A 21,780-nucleotide genomic window follows, 5' to 3' on the forward strand; every position below is an offset into this window, starting at 1 on the left:
CTTAAATGTCTAACACGTTTGTCTTTTCCTGCAGCGACATGCTTGAGCCTATCTTTACCCAATGTATTGGCATACAACAATGGCGTTAGCACCCCCTTACATTTTTACCGAAGAGCGGTGTGCACCGCTTTCGACTTGAACCCAAGAGCAGGCATTTCTTTGTATGTGGAGGTCTTCAGTAAATTCTCCAAAAATCCATTCTCATTTACATTGTGCACTCTACCTTGCATGTATTCTGTGCACAGCCGAGCACACTCGTCTCGTAAGGGTTACACTATCAGTCATTACATGCTGGCTCTGTCTCTCTGCACAAATGAAAAGTCGAGTTGGTGATTCTTCTTAAAGCTGATTAGCCAGCCAGTGTTGCAGTGAATGGCTCGACTTTATCATTATTGGATCTTTCTGGAAGATTGTTGTACTTGTATATTTCTGGTGCGGTGGACATGAGATCCAGAATGTTTTTTGGTAAAATATACGAATTCATAAAAATACCACAATGGCAAAAATATCAATTTTCTTGAGGTTTCCAATTTGCATGCGCTTGCTGTATCTCAGCTTTGCCCTTTACTTCTTCTCTGCACAAAACTTGTTTGATCTGCTCAAATGTAATCTGCGAAGCTATTTATGGATTTGGACAATTTTATCCTGTGTAACAGCTGCAAGCCTATCAATTCTAGATTTTGTTTTTTAATGTGATCCTTTTTCTGAGCCTGGTGTTGCCTTAGCGGTTAGGGTGCCGGCTTGGGATCCTAGGATCCTGGGTTCGAATCCCGGTCGATCGCTGAATTAATGCCAGGGGGATTGACTCAGCCTGTCATCCTTCCGAGGTCGGCAAATTGAGTACCAGCTTGCTGGGATGAATGATCACGGTGTGTACCCCGATTTAGAATAGGTACACCGTATCCCTGTGCATCGTAAGAGGCGACCAAGGGTTGGCGTCAGGAAGGGCATCCGGCCATTAAAACATTGCCTCAAACAGGGAACCATGATTATCATGGGGCCCGCAAGGCTAACCCCCGCTCTAGTGGGGAAAATGGCCTTAAAACGATCATTCATTCATTCATTCAATGTGATCCTTTTTCTCTTCCTTTTCTGTTGTCTTTTCAACTCGGGCTCAATTTCTGATGCATCGATCTTCAAAATTACAATACAAAAATGTACCATTCATGGTCAAAGCTTAAATTTGACGTCTGTAGTTTGCCAAGTTGCAGCCATATTCGAAAAATTGGTTGAATGTCAAAATCGATTCAGATCAAGGAAACGCACAATCCAGTAATCCAAAAAAAACAATTCGCACGTGGCCAGAAACCACACTGTGTGCATATTCAAAACAACAAATGCAGATGAGGAGGCATGAATTGCAGACCGAATAGCAAATGTGCACAGTGAATGAGCTTATGTGAAGTGTTCCCACGGCGTTTCTGATTCCAATGCAATTAAATAAAGTGTAATGAAAACTAAGTGGAAAGAATGTTCCATAATCAAAGTATTGTGTAGCCAAAGGTATGGTTTACAAATAGCATCAACTCTCTTCCTCACTGCTTGCACTGCCCTCTCTCCACCCCACCCCCAGGAGTACCTCTGGCTATGGCTTCCTCTCCACTCCCTCCTTTTGTTCATGTGTGTTCTGTACCGTCCTCCAAACAGTGATGACTCGATTTACATTTCGCTGTCTGACAACATGGACCAACTTCTATCAACTCATCCCAACTCTCTCTTCCTCATATGTGGCGACTTCAACTGTCATCATGTCAGCTGGCTGGGTGTGGGTTCCTCTCTCACCAGCCATGGAATCTCAGCAAAGGACTTCTGTGACTCATTGGGACTGACACAATCTATCAATTTCCCGACCCGGGTCTCAGTCAACGGAGCATCTTCTCTTCTAGACTTGGTTATGACAAACATCCCTGCATATGTCTGCTGCTCTTCTTACCTCTTTTCCAATCAGTTCTTCTGATCATTTGCTTGTTAAAAATGGACATCTCTCTGGCCATTCTCAGAGAGCCTCCTCAGCGTCGACGAGTCTGGCATTTCACTCAGGCCGACTGGCATGGTCTTCAAGCAGCCATCAATCATCTGGACTGGTTTCCCATCTCTACTGCCTCTGACATCAACTCTTCCTGGGAATTCTTCCAAAGTAAACTGCTCTCTCTGATGCACAGATTTATTCCATCTCGTCTTCAGTTGTCATACCCTTCCTCCCGCCCATGGTACACTGAATCTTGTGGTGAGGCAGTTGCCCTGAAACATGTTGCCTTTGCCTCTTGGAAGGCTAATCCAACTGAAGGCAATCTCAGTTCCTTTGACAAAGCTCAGAACAAGTGTGTGTCTACCCTCAGCAGAGCCAGGAAACACTATCTCTCTACTCTCAAGACTGAACTCTCAAACCTGTCTCCCTCCTCCAAATCCTGGTGGCATCTGGTCAAATCTGTTTCTGGTGTTTGTTCCCCCTCCATCCCCTCCCTTACCTCAAATGGCTACACAGCTGACACCGCACGTGACAAAGCCGAATGCCTCAACTGTGTGTTTGCCTCAAAATCTTGTGTCCCAAACCCATCTCTCTCTGTGTACCCACCTTACCCAATTGAACCCAGCTGCTCCTGGACTCTGTGTCCTTCTCTCCTGACAAGGTGGAGTAGTTTCTGTAAAACCTCGACTCTGATTCTGCAACTGTCCAGATGGCATCAGCCCATGGGTCATAAAATCCTGCTCTGCCACCCTTTCACACACTCTCTCAATTCTCTTCACCCTTTCTTTTGCTCAAGGTCATCTGCCATCTGCTTGGAAATCGGCCAACATTACCGCTTTACACAAGAAAGGTGCAAAAACAGATCCTTGCAACTACAGACCAATCAGCCTGCTCCCAATAATCAGCAAGGTCATGGAATCGATCATCGCTTCGGATATCAAATCCTTCCTCTTCTCCAATGGCTTGATCTCGGGTCGTCAATTTGGATTCAGACCAGGTCATTCTACTCTGGGCATGCTGCTTCAGCTGTCTCAACAATGGATGGAGGTCCTCAATGCCAAACAGGAAATCAGAGCCGTCTCCCTTGACATATCTCATACCTTAGATTATGGTCTGGCACCCCGCCCTGCTCACCAAACTCTCCTCGTATGGTATCTATGGAAACCTCCATGCATGGCTTGCAGACTTCCTTTCTGGTCGCAGTCAACGTGTGGCTCTGAATGGAATTGTCTCTTCTCCCCTTCCTTTTCAGGCTGGAGTTCCTCAAGGCAGTGTTCTGCGTCCTAAGCTTTTTCTGGTCTTCATTAATAATCACTCCGACTCTCTGGAAAATGCTCTCTATCTCTTTGCTGATGACTTCACTCTCTGCAGACATGGATAAAATCACAAACTGGTCAAACAAGTGGAACATGTCTTTCAATCCTGACAAATCTCACACTCTCACTTTGTCTCTCCGAAAACACCGTCTGGACAACCTTCCCATATACTTTCTGAACAATCCTCTTGAAGAAGTTCTGTCACTCAAGCTTTTGGGTCTCACTATCTGCCATGACCTTTCCTTGGAAAACCACATTTCCAAGCTGGCCTCCAAACCCAGTCGCCGACTGGGCATCCTCCGTCGTGCGAAGTCCATTCTTGGCACTTCTCAGCTCCTCACCACATACAAAGCTTTCATCCACAGCTCAATGGAATACTGCTCTCTCTCGTCTGGGCTGATGCTCCTGCTTCACACCTAGCTTGGCTTCACGTGGTTGAAACCAAAGCATTCAGAATCATTGGAATCTCTTGCGATGAAGCTGATTCTGAGGGCCTTTCTATCACCGCAGGCAGATAGGTGGTCTTTCTGTCTTCTACCGGCTCCTCTCCAGCCTTGCTCCCCCTGCTCTGTCTGTGCTCTGTCCCCCAAATATTTCTGCAGGATGCACAAGATCTGTCAGCAACCCTCTTCTGGTGAAACTGCAAAAATCAAGACTCTCTGCTCACCTTCACTCCTTCATTCCTCTTTTCTCCCGCCTCTGTAACAAACTCTCTCACTCTCTTCAATCCCTCTCCTCCCTCCAGGTCTTTAAAATAGCTGTTCACCACCATCTCTTATCTTCCCCCATCCAAAACCTTGATATTTTCTACCCCTGTTAAAACGCCCCAAATCCGCCTCTTTCGATCCCCAACTTCTTTCCTGAAATAACTAGTAGTGTTCCTTTGCTTTATACCATGTACCCCTTCCGCTTCCCCCAGCCCTCCCCCTTCCCCCAGCCCTCCCCCTTCCACAGATCCACCGACGTCCCTGTTCTTGTCTGTTGTTCTGCTTGTGTGCCTTCCTCTCTCTCCCCCTCTTGTCTCCCGCTCCCTTCATTGCATGTTTTATGTGTCTGTGCATGTTTTCATGTTCAATGTGTTAGATCTTACATGAGTCTCGATTCTGTATACAAAAGAAAAAATGGAACGGCGCTCGGTAGGGAGCATACTTTCACAAAGCAGAACAGTTTACATTTTGTATCCCATTGATAGGCTGGATCTGCATTTTGACCTGAATCAAAATCTAATCAATTTGTTCTTGTAACCTAACCAATTCATCTGTACAATTTTGTCATAAATCGTCCACAATTTTTTGACATATTGTGCTATATTGTGCTGTATTTCTTTTTTGGCATTATCTTTCAATGGTGAAGAATCAATTAAAAAAATTCTCGTGTCCGGATCTGTATTTGGAACTTCACCAAATTCGAGTCTATTCACCTTGTCGCACACGTGTCCACAAAGCTTCGTCCGAATCGGTCCATATTTTTTTTGAGATATTGTGCTATATATCTCTTTTAGCCCTATCAGGCTATGGTGAAGAATATCTTTTTTTAATTCTTGGATCTGTATCCGGATCTTCACCAAAATTGAATAAACTCTTCTTTGTCACCCACGCATCCAACCTGTCCACCAAGTTCCGTCCAAATCGGTCTGCAATTTTTGGAATATCCTGTTCACAGACAGACAAACAAACAAACGGGTTTAAACATAACCTCCACCCACCTTCAGTGGCAGAGGTAATAAAGAGATAAAACTAGAACGCCACTCAGTAGAGCGCATACTCCCGCCATGGGTTTAGTTGGAATAATACGTTTTCTTTAACATCCCCTCTCCTCAAAAGAATAAATGAAAAAGAAAGTAGGCCCTAACTGTCAGAGAATTTATTTTGATATATCTCGGAATTAGAGGAGAAAAACATCATTTAAGAATAAGAATAAAAGCTTTAATGCAGTAAAACAGAAAAAAAAAATCCCCAAAAAATTCCTGGATCCGGAATAATATCCTGAGCTTCACCAAAAACTAATCAATTCTTCCTTATCCCAAGGGCAATCCTCCCACCAACTTTCATCCAAATCCGTTCAGAACTTTTCCAGATATCTTGTTCACAAACACACAAACACACGAACATACGAACACACACACACGGACGGACACGAGCGAATGCGATACTCCCTGGCGGGAGTAATACTGCAATCGGAATTTTGCAAATAATGCAGTTTGGTTTGGTGCAGTACAGTATTCAGGTTAATATTTATTCTGTCATCGAGTATCAAGGCTACCTCAGCACAACTGGAGTGTTATCCCCAAGGAAAACCCTTCACTACTCCCAGCAGTAAGTTTAATTATTACCCTAACTTTGCGTTGGCAAGCACCACAGTGTCTAATGCACTTTCTGAATGCAATGTAATTTATCAATGATATGAAAATTAAATTTGACAACAGCACGGTATTTGTATTGCTACCATTCCTGCTTCATCCTTTGATACTAGCTGCGTACCGATATCTGGGCCCTTAGGCATGTTCTTTTATCTATTGGGCTACAAACATGGTGGCATCTTTTACGTCCACACCAAGTTGCAATAAAGTAGAATCGAGGTTTTGCCCTAATTGAATTTTTTATTTATTTTAAAATAGCTCGGTGATAACAGAGGTTCATACCCTTTCAATATATTGACCCGCCAAGCATTGACCAATCCAGCCTTGGCCAGCAAAACAGTTAAATTGGTGTTAAAAAAAAATCGAGCACTGGTGAGAATTTGCGTGCAACTACCTTAAACACATTTCTCGCCATGTGTAAAATATTGGTATTCTTTTATAGGGAACTGTTCACATTCCTGTGTCTCGGCCTATACTTACCTTGTTTGAGTCGATGCTATACGACTTGAGTGTACAATAATGGGATGTTATTTTTAAAAATGTAGCCGGTTAAAAGGTGAATCTGAGTAAATGGATAGGAAGCAAGTTTGCTGTGGGGTTCCTTTGTGGTTGTCTATCAATCTATCTGTGGTTGCCCTATGGTTGTCTATCAATCACATTCCTCCATCATGGCCTCCCCAAACCTCCACCATTCCTTCCCTCCCACTCATATTTGCCAAGTGCAATGGGGGTTTCCTGGTTGAGTAAAGAGAATGAAGAAATCTTGATTCCGTTGGCTGGGAAAGAGTGCATAGTTCATTACCTCCACCGCCAAAGGTGGACGGAGGTTATGTTTTCACCCCTGCCTGTTTGCCTGTCTGTCTGAATAGGATATCTCAAAAAGTCGTGGACGGATTCGAAAGAAACTTAGTGGATGAGTTGGGTTCATGACCAGAGCGAGCTGCTTAGTTTTCAGTTCAGGTCCAGATGCAGATTACACGTCTCGGCGGAACACAAACGATAAACTGCTCAGCCTGCGGAGGAGTGCCATTCTATTCTTTTTATTACTTGCATCGTATATTGGCCGGTTTCATTTGTTATTCTGTCTGTTTGTTACTTGCAAAATCGAAGATTTTTCAATTATATTGGTCGGTTGTGTTTGTGGTTCTGTCTGTCTGTCTGTTTGTTTGTCTGTCTGTTTGTCTGTTTGTTTGTCACCGGCCTACAGGTCACAATTTTCAACCGATCTTCACGAAACTTCACCAAATGGTAGAGTTGGTCAAAAGCAAGACGCCTATTGTTTTTAGGGGTCAATAGGTCAAAAGGTCAACATAGGCCAAAGGTCACCAACTTTGCTAAATTTCTAAAATCCTCAATTTTCATCCAATTGACTTGAAATTTGAAGAGGACTTGCATATCTGGTCACTAAATTCAATCACCAAGTATTTTTGAGGTCAACATAGGCCATATTTCTAAAATCCTAAATTTTCATCCAATTGACTTGAAATTTGAAGAGGACTTGCATATCTGGTCACTAAATAGGGAAACTTTTTAGGTCAAAAGGTCAAAGGTCAACTCAAGGTCAACCTTCCAAAATGATAATTTTTCATCTAAAAAAAATCGTCACTTTTCTTCCTATTGATCCGAGCTTTGATCAAGATTGTCAATTTTAATCTTGATGAAATGGACAATTTGCTGTATCAATGGAATTTTTTTTTTCTTTGGGAGGGGTTGGGGGGCATATTTTGCAAGTATCGTGCTCCGCATGACGTCTTCTTGTTTGTCTGTTTGTCACTCGCCGACAGGTCACAATTCTAAACCGATCATCATGAAATTTTACTTAGTTGTAGAGGTCGTCACAATTGAGAAGCCTATTGATTTTGAGGTCAAAGGTCATCTGGAGGTCAAATTTCTAAAATCGCTATTTTTCATCCGATTGACTTGAAAATTGAACAGCATTTGCATAGTGCCTCACTGAATTGGGAAACCAACTATGTTTAAGGTCAAAAGGTCTATGGTCATCTCTAAGTCGATCTTTCAAAATCATCAATTTTCATCTGAAAAATAGTCACTTTTAACCTATAGACCTGAGCTTTGATCAAGATCGTCAATTTTAATCTTGATGACATGGGAAATTTGCTGTATCAATGGCAACCTTTTTGGGGGGGTGGATTTTACAAGTATCGTTCTCTGCATGACATCGTCTTTACTTATTTGTTATTTTTGCTTATAGGAATAAAGTTTTCAAAAATCTCTCTTTGAAATGGATGCGAACAATAGTTCACCAGTAAATTGGACTATCCCACTTCGGTGTAATAATAAAATTCGAGTTACCTTGCAAGGAACTTCAATGCAGGAGGAATCCATTGGGTTCATTAAGCACACACAATGATTCCCAACAGATTGCTAGTTGTCCATGCTCTATCCTCTTCAAATGCTAAGCATCAAGCAAGGAAGCAGCACTTGCCATTTAAAAAAAGTCTTTGGTATGGCCCAGCCGATGAACCGCCGACGTCCCAGACTCGGAGCGGATGCTCTAACCATTACTCCCCCCCAAGTCTAGTGAAGCTAATTGTATCTATTGTTTGACGATAGTGTTTTGCTTGCTGATTAATTGTATAATGTGGAATGCATTTTCCATGCAGTTATTGTCCCATAGACCGCACATCAAAACCTACTCTGTGCCATTACATGAAAAATTTGTTTGCAGAATATCCTTGTGGTTTTGTGGAAATCCGAGATAAAACCAAATTATGTTGAGAAAGGAGAATGAACTGCCTTATTTATTGTCTTTTTATCGTCATTTGCTTGTCCCTAATGCCTGCATTACAAAAAAAAATCCTCTTTCTAATTTTCAGTTTCTTTTGAAGCCATGTTACATATTGTATAACCTGGATGTCATTTGCAAATTCCCCCAAACCATTTCCTTTCCAGTGAATATCAAAGTTGCCGTTCTGACCATAATTCCTTCAAGGATGTTTCTGTTCTTTTTTTTGACTTGCGCTTCCTCTCGAATGTAAAGAAATAAAAACTTTCTGCTGACGTGATGAAGTTAGGGTCATTGCTGATTTGATCTTCCATTCTGATGGATCCTCTAGATATGACCTATGTAGGTGGGTAATGGGGTGATGGGTGGAAAGTTTGGAGAGAATAACTGGATGAAAAGAGTTATGCGGAGTGAGGGTAAAGGGCATTGGGAAGAAAAAAGGAATGTGTTGTTAAAAAAGGGGGTGACTCTTCAAAATTCCATCGTATTTGTTTAATTATGTAGTTCGCTTCGTGCCTGGCTTGTGGCTTGAATGAACTAACTGTTGTTGTTCTCGATGGTTTAAATAAGATTGTAGCACCATAAAGTAATGGCGGATGAGGAAGGCAACTACTGCAAGGGAATTTTTGCCTTTGTCCTCATCCAGATGGCATCTTACCTCCCAAAAGGGTGAGTGTTTGCTTGCGCATTGCAGTTTGTGGACTTTACCCATTAAGTCGATTGTTTGGTTGTTTTGTTTGATCCTCTATCCGTCTCTTTCTGATCTTGTCCATTGACTTATGGTAGAGTGACATCTCCATAGATTAAAGGCTGTTCTCGTGGATTGAATTTTAAATGACTATTGGCCCCGTGCCTCATAGCCAGTGAAAATGATTGGTGTATGTGGGGTTATATCCGCACGTACAGCAGGTTTTCATCTAATTTAAATGCCTATTTTTTGCAGAATACAACGTAGCAAGAATTGTGGTTTGTTTCTCTGGTGACCTAATTAACGTTGGCTTGGTGGGATTAAATTTAGCCTGGCTGGCTCTGCCATCTGGAAACTACACATGTTGCACTTTTGTTTGTATGCATCTTGCATGTATCTCACATGTATCGCTGGATGTACCTCAAATGTATCGCTGAATGTACCTCGCATGTATGGCTGGATGCACCTCACATGTACGGCTGGATGCACCTCACATGTACGGCTGGATGCACCTCGCATGTACGGCTGGATGCACCTCGCATGTACGGCTGGATGCACCTCGCATGTAAGGCTGGATGCACCTCGCATGTACGGCTGGATGCACCTCGCATGTACGGCTGGATGCACCTCGCATGTACGCCTGGATGCACCTCGCATGTACGGCTGGATGCACCTCGCATGTACGGCTGGATGCACCTCGCATGTACGGCTGGATGCACCTCACATGTACGGCTGGATGCACCTCGCATGTACGGCTGGATGCACCTCGCATGTACGGCTGGATGCACCTCGCATGTACGGCTGGATGCACCTCGCATGTACGGCTGGATGCACCTCGCATGTACGGCTGGATGCACCTCGCATGTACGGCTGGATGCACCTCGCATGTACGGCTGGATGCACCTCGCATGTACGGCTGGATGCACCTCGCATGTACGGCTGGATGCACCTCGCATGTACGGCTGGATGCACCTCGCATGTACGGCTGGATGCACCTCGCATGTACAGCTGGATGCACCTCGCATGTACGGCTGGATGCACCTCGCATGTACGGCTGGATGCACCTCGCATGTACGGCTGGATGCACCTCACATGTACGGCTGGATGCACCTCGCATGTACGGCTGGATGCACCTCGCATGTACGGCTGGATGCACCTCGCATGTACGGCTGGATGCACCTCGCATGTACGGCTGGATGCACCTCGCATGTACGGCTGGATGCACCTCGCATGTACGCCTGGATGCACCTCGCATGTACGGCTGGATGCACCTCGCATGTACGGCTGGATGCACCTCGCATGTACGGCTGGATGCACCTCACATGTACGGCTGGATGCACCTCGCATGTACGGCTGGATGCACCTCGCATGTACGGCTGGATGCACCTCGCATGTACGGCTGGATGCACCTCGCATGTACGGCTGGATGCACCTCGCATGTACGGCTGGATGCACCTCGCATGTACGGCTGGATGCACCTCGCATGTACGGCTGGATGCACCTCGCATGTACGGCTGGATGCACCTCGCATGTACGGCTGGATGCACCTCGCATGTACGGCTGGATGCACTTCGCATGTACGGCTGGATGCACCTCGCATGTACGGCCTGGCTTGTGGCTTGGCTGGATGGCTGGATGCCCCTCGCATGTATGGCTTGGATGCACCTCACACAGAATGGCAGTATGCTTTGTTTTGGAGAATTTTCTGTTGCTTTTTATTGTGTTTTTACTGGTATTTTGAGGTTAACATCGTCAGTGGTTTTCTTTGAGCTTCCTGGGCAAACAGCTACTGTAGACATTGAAAGGGCAACAGGTGGTGCTGTGGTAGCTTTATAGCTTCCCATCGAGGCTTTAGTGTGCTGTTGGGTGGTGGCATAGGAATGCTGGGTGCGTTTGTTTTGCCGGGAGATATGGGCACATCCATTGTCATCCGGCATTTCGCTTCATGGCCGAGTGAGTTTGCTTGCATAATGATGTGAGCTTCATACTTTGCGAGCCCAGTGACCTCAGCTGCTCCCAGAGATGAAGATTAACCATTTCAGGGGAAGGAGAGAAGCTATTTGATGGTGTGTTTTTTAACTTTGGGTGGTGTCCTTAGTTTGCTGTTGCACCAGCGCCTTGTCATTTTGCATTACTGGGAAATGCCCAGGCATAATTGCCACAAGGTACAATGGTGAATTCTCTTTTGGGCTGACACAAAATTCCCACTTGCATTTCGCTGTCCAAGTGAAACTTACAAATGCTTAAATTCCGACTCTTCCTTGATAACAAATCACTTCATTCCCTTCCTAACAACCCCTCAAAAAATAGGTTTGGCCAATTGGCACTGCATGGAAAGGATGCTGGCAGCATATTCAAGTGGTGATAAATTGGATCGATGGACAGACAAAATGCCCAAATTATTATTTTATTTTTTTGGGGATACAAGATCAAGGCTCGTGAAAGAGCTAACATTAATCACACAAAAAGTCAAACCGACACAAACCGACTCATAAAACACAAAATAAGGGGAGCTGTAGACAAGATGGGGAGAGAGAGGGAAGGACACAAACACAACATTTGAGAGCAGGGACATCGAGAGAACTGTGGGAGGGAGAGGGCTTGGGGGGAGGTGGGAGAAGTATAAACATATGGACACTGCAAGGACTTCCAGGAAAGAAGTTGGAATTTCGAAAAAGTGTATTTGGGGTGAATTAGCGGGGGTAGAAAAGATCAAGGTTTTGGATGGGGGAAGATAAGAGATGGTGGTGAACAGCTGTTTTAAAGACCCGGAGGGAGGAGTGCGATTGAAGAGAGTGAGGGAGTTTGTTCCAGAGGCGGGAGAAAAGAGGAATGAAAGAGTGAAGGTGAGCAGAGAGCCGAGATTTTGGCAGTTTAACCATCAGAGGGTTGCTGGCAGATCTTGTGCGACCTGTAGGAATATTTGGGGGACAGAGCACAGAGAGAGCTGGGGGGGGGGGGGGAGGCAAGGCCGGAGAGGAGTCTGTAGAAGACAGCAAGACCGCCAACCTGCCTGCGGTGAGTGAGTGAAAGGCCCTCGGAGTTAGCTTCATCGCAGGAGATTCCAATGATTCTGAAAGCTTTGGCTTCAACAGCGTGAAGCCGAGCTAGGTGTGAGGCAGGAGCACCGGCCCAGAGGGGGCAACAGTATTCCATTGAGCTGCGGATGAAAGCCTTGTACGTGGTGAGGAGCTCAGGTGTGCCAAGGAAGGACTTCGCACGATAGAGGATGCCCAGTCGGCTCACAGGACAACAGCTTCAAGCACAGCTTAACACTGGTCGAAGTAAGCAAGTCTCAGTTTCAACTGGGAAGAGAAGACTTCGAGCTGCAGGTTTGACAGGTCGAGTGGCAGTAAGAAAGCCATTGCTAAGATGGCAAAATAAGAAAAAGACGCTTGCCTGAGCCATGAAGCACCGCTAGTGGACTACTGAAGACTGGAAGAAGGTCTTATGAACCGATGAATCAAAATTTGAAATCTTTGGTTCATCACGCAGGGTTTTTGAACGCCGTCGAGTCGGCGAAAGGATGGTTGCTCAGTGTGTGACACCAACTGTCAAACATGGAGGAGGAAGTGTGATGGTCTGGGGCTCTTTTGCTGGATCCAGAGTCGGCGACTTGCTCAGAGTGACTGGCACCCTGAACCAAAAGGGCTACCACAGCATTTTGCAGCGCCATGCAATACCCTCTGGTATACGCCTAGTTGGTCAGGGGTTCATCCTACAGCAAGACAATGACCCTAAACACACCTCCAGGCTATGCCAAACTACCTTGGAGGAAAAGAACAAGACGGTCGGCTTCAAATCATGGAATGGCCAGCACAGTCTCCAGACTTAAACCCCATCGAGCTGGTTTGGGATGAACTGGACAGAAGGGTGAAAGCAAAGCAACCTCCAAGTGCAACACATTTGTGGGAACTTCTGCAACAGTGTTGTGAAGAACTTCCCTAACAATATTTGATTTCCATTGCAGAAAGAATGCCACGAGTGTGTTCGGCGGTTATATCTGCAAAAGGTGGCAACTTTGCAGAGTCAAAATATTGAATTAAATTTTGATAAACAAAATGATTCTATGATTTCTTTTTTATTTCCAATTGTTTATTTGTTCTGTGCTTAATTTCAGAGTACATTGAGACATTAAACTGCGTAAATTTCAATAAAAACTGGAAAAATTGAGGTGTTCTAAAACTTTTGACCAGTCGTGTACATCCGTTATTGCAAAACACACATTTGTCTTGCTTTTAGCAACTGTTTGTTGATACCATTGATTGCCTTTTGCTTAAAAACCTTTGCATGCAATTTTAGATATCCCTTGGGATCACAACGTTATGGTTGTCTGGACCGCCAGTTGTTTATGCTGATACCATTTGCCAGGCACTTTGATTGTAATGATTGCAGATGCACGAGTGTATGTATCTTGCAACTCTGTCATGGCGGTTTTAATACTCTGTTGGTTACGAGACAGGACGACATGATGGTTTGTGGTCGAGGCGTTCAAAAGTGTTTGTGGCACTTTATATAGTCACTGTCAGTGATGGCTTTGAAAGCGTTATTTTGGTTGTAATTAGTTTGCAGAGCTTGATCCTGAGCTGCGATTATAAAGGCCGAGTGTTTAATGGACGCGTAGAAGTGTGAAATGGTGGAGGGGGCGGGGTGTAATTGAAGGTAAAGATATAGGCCTGATCTTAGCTGCTCTTTGCTTATCTGTCATGGTATTGGCCTTGGGACCTCACCAGTTTTTGAGTGCTGGTATTCGTGAGATGTATGCCTGAAAAATGTCTCCCTCTTTTTGAGCTTCTGTTAGATTATATCATGGAGTCCCCACACCAAATCCCACTCCATCCCCAATGCTCCATGGTGAATTTGCAACGAGGGATGAGAAGTGGCATCATGCACTGCACGATTAATCACCAAAGAGATGGAGCATCTGTCTCCCGGTCAGCATATGTTAGTTAAACTATTTATGCAGATGCCCAGGGCCTTCTGCATGGAGAGTTGAGTGATGTGTGCTTGCTCACCCCCCCCCCCCCTCCCCCGTCTACTTTGCAAATCTACATTCTCTCATGAGGTGCTTCAATTGGGACAGAAAAATTGTCTTTGCTCTTGTATTGTTGCACTATGAATACCTGGGAATGTGGCAGCGGCCCCTCCCTCCTCACCCCCCCCCCCCCCCCACCTCCCTGCACCCCCTTTGCCTATGGCAGGACATGGTGATGTCTGAACCTTTGTCTGAACATGGTGATGTGCACTGAAAAAGATGACTATAAAATGTGGCCATCACTGTCTTTTTACCTTTATTGACTTTGAAGATGCTGGTGTGAATAGACCAATTTCGTTGGATGAGGAAAAAGGAAACTGGTCAATTTATAGATATTATTACTGTGGAGTACCTTGGTATACATTGCTTTGGACTAGCTATTAGGATATCTCATTATAGAGTAAAGAAATAGATATGCTTCATTGTTGAAGACTCGTGGCGAGTGTAGGGAGCTGATCTATGTTCTGTAGAAAGTTTGAATTTCATTGGTGCATGAATGATTGGCAGCAAGGTGGTTGTACCTTAAAATTGTGTACCAGTCTGCAAATATACTTTCTTTGGGTCTTTTCCTGAGAGGTTTGCTATTGACATCCCAGTAAACCAGGGCTGGAAATTAAGATTTAGTTGGCATAGCAGAAAGCAATGGCTTCCAGTTTTTGAAACTCAGCTATCTGATAGCAAATGGCTATTAGTTTTGTGGGGGTTTTATGTGTATATGTAGCCTATGTATTGTCTATAACCTACGAGGACATTGTGGACGAACTTGTCCGAATCATTCTTAATCGCATGTCACCAACAATTGTCAACGGCATCACCCGAGAAAGCCAATGCGGATTTTGTGCTGGACATGTCACGACTGATATGATCTCTGCTCGTCAACTGCAGGAGAAGAGCAGAGAACAACATCGCAATCTGTACCTTACGAAAGTGTTTGATCATGTCAGTCGAGAAGGCTTTTGGAAGCTGCTGTACAAAGTCGGCTGTCCTACGAAGTTGATCAACATCATCAGATCCTTCCACAATGGCATGGTTTCTTGGGCGAGGGACAGTGGATGCACTTCTGAGTCATTTCCTGTTACCAACGGCACACAAAGCAAGGCTATGTCCTAGCTCCCCTATTATTTAGCATTGTGTTATCCTATATGCTTCATGATCCCTTCGAAGATTGCACTCGGGTAGTGGTGATCCAGTTTTGCATCGACGGCGGTGTCTTTAATTTGCAACGTCTGAAGGCCAAGTCCAGAATGATGGAAATGTTGCTCCCTGATCTCCTTTTAGCTGATGAATGTGCACCCTTCAGTTATAACCTCGAAGATGTGCAATTTATTGTCGACTCCTTTGCGCAATCTGTTCGTCGTTATTGTTACGTGTTCCTCCCCGACCTCCTGGTCTCGGTATACCTCCGAACCCCGGGAGGAATTGCCACAAGGTACAATGGTGAATTGTACCTTGTGGTTGTACCAATGTACCAATGGTGAATTGTAATTGTACCTTGTGGCAGAAAAATATATATTTCCGTGTCGAAATCAATAAGGAAACAACACCAATGATTACAAACAAACCAATAATATATTATGAATCACACAGGAATAACATCACCACCAATGACAATTAAGAGTGCACTCTCTATTCCATCAGCTAGCATGCATAAAGTAACTCACAGTGTTCCAAGTGAGTGGAAAGAACCTTCCCCAATGTCTCTATATTCCCGTCTTCGAGCTCGGTGTTGGTCCCCTCCAGTGATCAACGGAACGATGTCGACTCTAAACCAGAATCTCGTTCCGAGGGCAGGCACAGACACGCCGCCCAAAACGGCACCAAGGCGCACGCGACCCAAAGCGGAGAAAAGGGTCACGTTGTTAAAGTGGCACAAAGGCGCACTCACGGCGACTGGGAAATCCAAAGGCCCCCTCCAGGTACGAACTTTCACTGTTCACGGTCGGCGAGCCGCAAAGTAATCGTCAGAAGCCTTGGTGCACACACACACCACAGATACGTCTGAACGCGGTGGAAACGGTTGACGAAGCAAGGAAAGCTTGCTCGATGCACGAAGCGCACCAGTCAAAATGGCAGACGGCTCGTACTTGAGACGTAATCACACGACGATGGTTCTTCCGAATCCAACGCCAACCTGACACGCAGGTTTGATCAGTCACAGCGATAACTACTCTATCGCAGAATCCCTTTCCAGGAAACCCCAAAGTTCACTCGTGTCTCTTGCTCGACAACGGTCAATCCAGAACGCAAAGCAACCAGCTTCTTATCCGACTTTTTTCACCACCTCCTCCTCCTCGCACGTCGTTTTCCGGTGCACAATTTCCTGTATCATTTTAAGTTGACCTTTTTAACTTTAGATAGCTGTTCCTGAATAATAAACCTTTTGAGAATAATAATAATACCTAATATCAGAAACATGTCAAGTGGGTCAAAACCCCAATAACGGAAGTTACGAATCCGTAACACTTCCCCCCCTCAAGAAAGAAAGTTTGAACACCGCGAAAACTTTCCTTGCCTGCAAACTCTTTAAACAAACAAAAATAAACTCACAACCCAAATCACCAATTCCTGTGAGCAACAATTATCAACATCTCAAAAATAAAGCAAGAAAACTTCACACAACCCACAGAGATTTCTAAAGTTAATTCACTCTGGACAAAGCATCAGGAATGACATTGTCCCTGCCCTTTACATGTTTAATTTCCAAGTTGAACTCCTGCAAAGCCAACTCCATCTCATCAACCTCTGATTTTTCACTTTTAGTTTCATTTGCATGAAGGTTAAGGGGTGGTGATCAAAAATCCCAAAGTCAAGCAAATCTACAGCACTTTTCCCCGGAGGCCGAGCTGAGAACCAGGTTCCATGGTGGTTGGGTGGTGAGGCCTGGAAATATTCATTATTCACTACATGGACGCCTTTAGGAACGTGAAGTTCACGGTTAGTCTGTGTAGGAAAGTTCACTACAGGGACGCCTTTAGGAACGTGGCGTTCACGGTTGATCCGTGTAGGAATCTTGGCCACTTGACAGTCACCTAATTAGGAATATAAATTAGGAATCACTTGGCCACATTCCTCCACCAGGTCCTTCCCTTTCCAGGAAACCCCAAAGTTCACTCATGTCTCTTGCTCGACAACGGCCGATCCAGAACACAAAGCAACCAGCTTATTCTCTGACTTTTTTCACCGCCTCCTCCTCCTCGCTCGTCGTTTTCCGGTGCACGATTTCCTGTATCATTTTAAGTTAACCTTTTAAACTTTAGATAGCTGTTCCTGAATAATAAACCTTTTGAGAATAATAATAATACCTAATATCAGAAACATGTCAAGTGGGTGAAAACCCCAATAACGGAAGTTACGAATCCGTAACATTATGGCCTTACGATTAGCTTCAAGGAGACTGAGGCTATGCTTCAGCCGAGACCAGAAGGTGTGCATACCATCCTATCGATTACTATCGATGACACACGCCACTCAAAGTTGTCGATAAGTTCTGCTACCTTGGAGGTGTCCCCTCAAAATGCAACGATTCATGACGAAATAACATCAAGACTCAGTAAAGCATGTGTTCTTTGGAAGATTGACACATCGTTTTTGTCTATCGTCCCGTTTTCTTATCAACACTCCTCTACGGATGCGAATCTTGGACACCCTATCATCGCCATCTCAAACGCCTTGACCAATTCCATATGCGATGCCTTCGCAAGCTTATTGGCATCACCTGGTGAGACAGAATACGTAACGCCTCAATCCTAGACTGCTGTCATATCCAAGGAATTGAGTATTTCCTGATGCAAGCCCAGCTTTGCTGGTCCCGACATCTCACACGCATGGAAGACCATATGATCCTAAGTACAACTACACCGCGATATTGATTGGCCTTTCCACTCTGACCTGTACTGCAGTATATTTGGGTAATTGCCTTATAGTTGTTTGGGAGATTGCTTTATGAGGGGACATTAAGTGTGGTACTTAATGCCTTTGTGAGAGGATGGCTTGTTATGGTCCATCAGCGGATGGTTAAGGTTCCCTTCAATACGTTTGTTTAGTTGGAATGTTACACTGCCGTTGTGCTCTGCCGACCGACACAATCTTGCATTTGTCACTCTTGTAGCCTTTCCTTTTGATAATTGAGCAACGCCCGTCAGAAATCGTCTTTTCTTTTGATATCGCTCGTCTAAACCTCACGATCGAGGGAATAATGCCTGCGTGATTCCTGCGCACAACATGCGGCAATACCGTCCCATTGAGGTTACATATGGAGATGTATGTTTTGGATTGATGCATGTTCAGCCTCACGTGTGGATCGCTGCCTGATTAATTACAAAGCAAAATATCTCGCCGTTGTGACACTGGTGCCCTTTGAGATGTAAGTTCGAGCAAATTATGTTGGTATGTATGCACTGTTCGACCAATTATGGATGCCCTCTAACGACCCCAAGTTGCATCAACATGGATGCTGCATACAGATGGGAACTTGCTGAGCGTTGGTGATTATCAACATTCGCCAATATCATACTGTACGAGTTACCCTGCAGCAAATTTCCTTTTTTCATTACCTGTCGAAAATGGGAATTCGGACGAGTTTCGTGGCAGGGAGGGAGTCTGAATGGAACATGAAGCCAATTTGCATTTTGTGGCCAATTTGGCACAGGCGATAAGGGCGCCGTCTCGACCGAGCGAGCACAGCGGAGAGATCGCTGGCTCGAGAAAGGCAGGCCGACGGAATTGGCTGCAACTTGGTTCTGCTGAAGGCTGTAACTGCTGCAACTCGGTCCTGCTGAAGGCTGCAACTGCTGCAACTCGGTCCTGCTGAAGGCTGCAACTGCTGCAACTCAGTCCTGCTGAAGGCTGCAACTGCTGCAACTGCTGCAACTCGGTCCTGCTGAAGGCTGCAACTGCTGCAACTGCTGCAACTCGGTCCTGCTGAAGGCTGCAACTGCTGCAACTCGGTTGGCTGCAACTCGGTCCTTTTACCCAAGGCTGAACGATGGACGCTGATGCCGTGCTTTGTGAGGTTGACGATTTGAGTGAAGTTGAGCCGTTTCTCTTGCAGTGGCCTTTCCCTGGTTTTAGATGAGGTTGCCTAGGCTTTGTCTTGCCAGCTGCGACCACTCTTCAGTATCGCTTGGCCGCTGATCATTTCAGCTGCTGCTGCATTTCGAGAAGGTCAATGTCTATCTGTCTGCACAGGTTGAGATGGTGTTCTACCAACACGTGACGCTTTATGTGGTCGGTGGGTCCCCGACAGGCTGGAGCTGATACTAAGCGATGACGCCTCACTTTTTATTCCTCATGAGACCCGACTCGGCCGCGCTATACTGGCAGAATACCCGAGCAGTCGTCGTTCAGCCTCTGGTTTTGTTCTTCGTTTTGCTTTGTGGATTGTGACCGAACGTGCCGTTAACCCGCGAGACCGTTTTTTCTTTTGTTTTTGTTTTTAATCTTTTTGCTTTCACAGGTCGTTGCTAAGGGGCACATTCGCTTGCCGTGCATTTCCCTTTTTTCCTATTTAAAAAAAATCATTTTGCTTTCATGGCTCGTTGCTAAGGGGCACATTCGCTTGCCGTGCACTTCCCCCTTTTATTTTTTAAATCTTTTTGCTTTCACTGCTCGTTGCTAAGGGGCACATTCGCTTGCTGTGCATTTCCCTTTTTTCCTATTTTTAAAAATCTTTTTGCTTTCACGGCTCGTTGCTAAGGGGCACATTCGCTTGCCATGCATTTCCCTTTTTTTTTTTTTTTTAAATCTTTTTGCTTTCACTGCTCGTTGCTAAGGGGCACATTCGCATGCCGTGCATTTCCCTTTCTTTTTTTTTTTTTTTTTTCTTTTTTTCCCTTTTTCAGTGTTGGCGGAGAAGGGAGGGTTTGGGGGAGCCTGCTGTTATAATTAAAAAGAGCTGTGCTTGTGAATCCATCTGAATCGCCTGTGCATGTGATTAATCCTAATGAAGCTACAGGTGTTGCTTTTACCTCTTCAGATAACTACTGTCTGCATTGCCCGCAGTGGTTCCACATGCCTGAGTTTTCAACAAATCAGTCCCCCACCCCCGGCTTTCACTCCTGTCACATTATTGCTATTGCTGGTACACGTTTCCTGAAACCTGGGCCGTTCAGCCATTCATACCAAAGGCCTGCACTATCTTGCAGAAGCCTTTGGGCACACTTAAGGTGGTTATAATTCTTCACTGTAAACCCACGTCCCTCGTCTCGTCCAACCTGCAAGGTCTTTAACTGTGTTCTTGATAACGATTCAATCTTGGAGCTGTCTGTAAACTGTAAAAATGTAGACTTTGCTAATCCCGGCACAAAACAAGCGGTATGCATCTGCGGCCCAGGAGAATAAAAACATAAGAATAAAATTGTTAAGAGTTATCCACCTTGAAGGATTACATGGTGCCGACGTTTCAAACTTTTACCCTTCGTCGGAGCTTTTACCCAATTTATATTTCGTCGACCCCATAACAATGCCGATACAGGATATATTTCGAGATCTTTTCATCATCTGTACTATTTGTGCTTGAAGTGGCAGACAACCTATTACCCTCACCAGAGGAGTGCGTATTGCATTTGGTTCAGTTTGTTTATCTGTCCGCCCATCTGTCTTTGTCTGCACAAAATGTGAGTATGTGTATCAATTACATTAGAACTTAAGACCCATAAGGCCCTGTACAACCTCAAGACCCTTTCCAACCTTTCCAACCTTCCAACCTTAAGAACCTCTGAGACCCTCAAGAGTCTTGAGACTCTTAAAAGTGGTAAGACCCCTCAGACCCCCTTGAACCTCTAGCACCCTTTGGACCCCTAACACCCTTTGGACCCCTAACACCCTTTGGACCCCTAACACCCTTTGGACCCCTAACACCCTTTGGACCCCTAACACCCTTTGGACCCCTAACACCCTTTGGACCCCTAACACCCTTTGGACCCCTAACACCCTTTGGACCCCTAACACCCTTTGGACCCCTAACACCCTTTGGACCCCTAACACCCTTTGGACCCCTAACACCCTTTGGACCCCTAACACCCTATGGACCCCTAACACCCTTTGGACCCCTAACACCCTTTGGACCCCTAACACCATTTGGACCCCTAACACCCTTTGGACCCCTAACACCCTTTGGACCCCTAACACCCTTTGGACCCCTAACACCCTTTGGACCCCTAACACCCTTTGGACCCCTAACACCCTTTGGACCCCTAACACCCTTTGGACCCCTAACACCCTTTGGACCCCTAACACCCTTTGGACCCCTAACACCCTTTGGACCCCTAACACCCTTTGGACCCCTAACACCCTTTGGAACCCCTAACACCCTTTGGAACCCCTAACACCCTTTGGAACCCCTAACACCCTTTGGAACTCCTAACACCCTTTGGAACTCCTAACACTCTTTGGACCCTGTTGCATTTTTTGGACCCTGTTGCACCCTTTGGACCCTGTTACACCCTTTGGACCCTGTTGCACCCTTTGGACCCTGTTGCACCCTTTGGACCCTGTTGCACCCTTTGGACCCTGTTGCACCCTTTGGACCCTGTTGCACCCTTTGGACCCTGTTGCACCCTTTGGACCCTGTTGCACCCTTTGGACCCTGTTGCACCCTTTGGACCCTGTTGCACCCTTTGGACCCTGTTGCACCCTTTGGACCCTGTTGCACCCTTTGGACCCTGTTG

The 21,780-nt window shown here is 45.3% G+C and overlaps 1 protein-coding gene across 1 annotated transcript in view; it reads left to right on the forward strand.

Moving 5' to 3' along the window:
• LOC137412149 (casein kinase I) overlaps nucleotides 1-21,780 on the forward strand; it is a 171,064-nt gene that overhangs the window by 146,774 nt on the left and 2,510 nt on the right. The window lies entirely within an intron of this gene.

Source organism: Myxine glutinosa, chromosome 1, assembly GCF_964187855.1.
Source record: "Myxine glutinosa chromosome 1, kmMyxGlut1.1, whole genome shotgun sequence".
NCBI classification, from domain to species: domain Eukaryota; kingdom Metazoa; phylum Chordata; class Myxini; order Myxiniformes; family Myxinidae; genus Myxine; species Myxine glutinosa.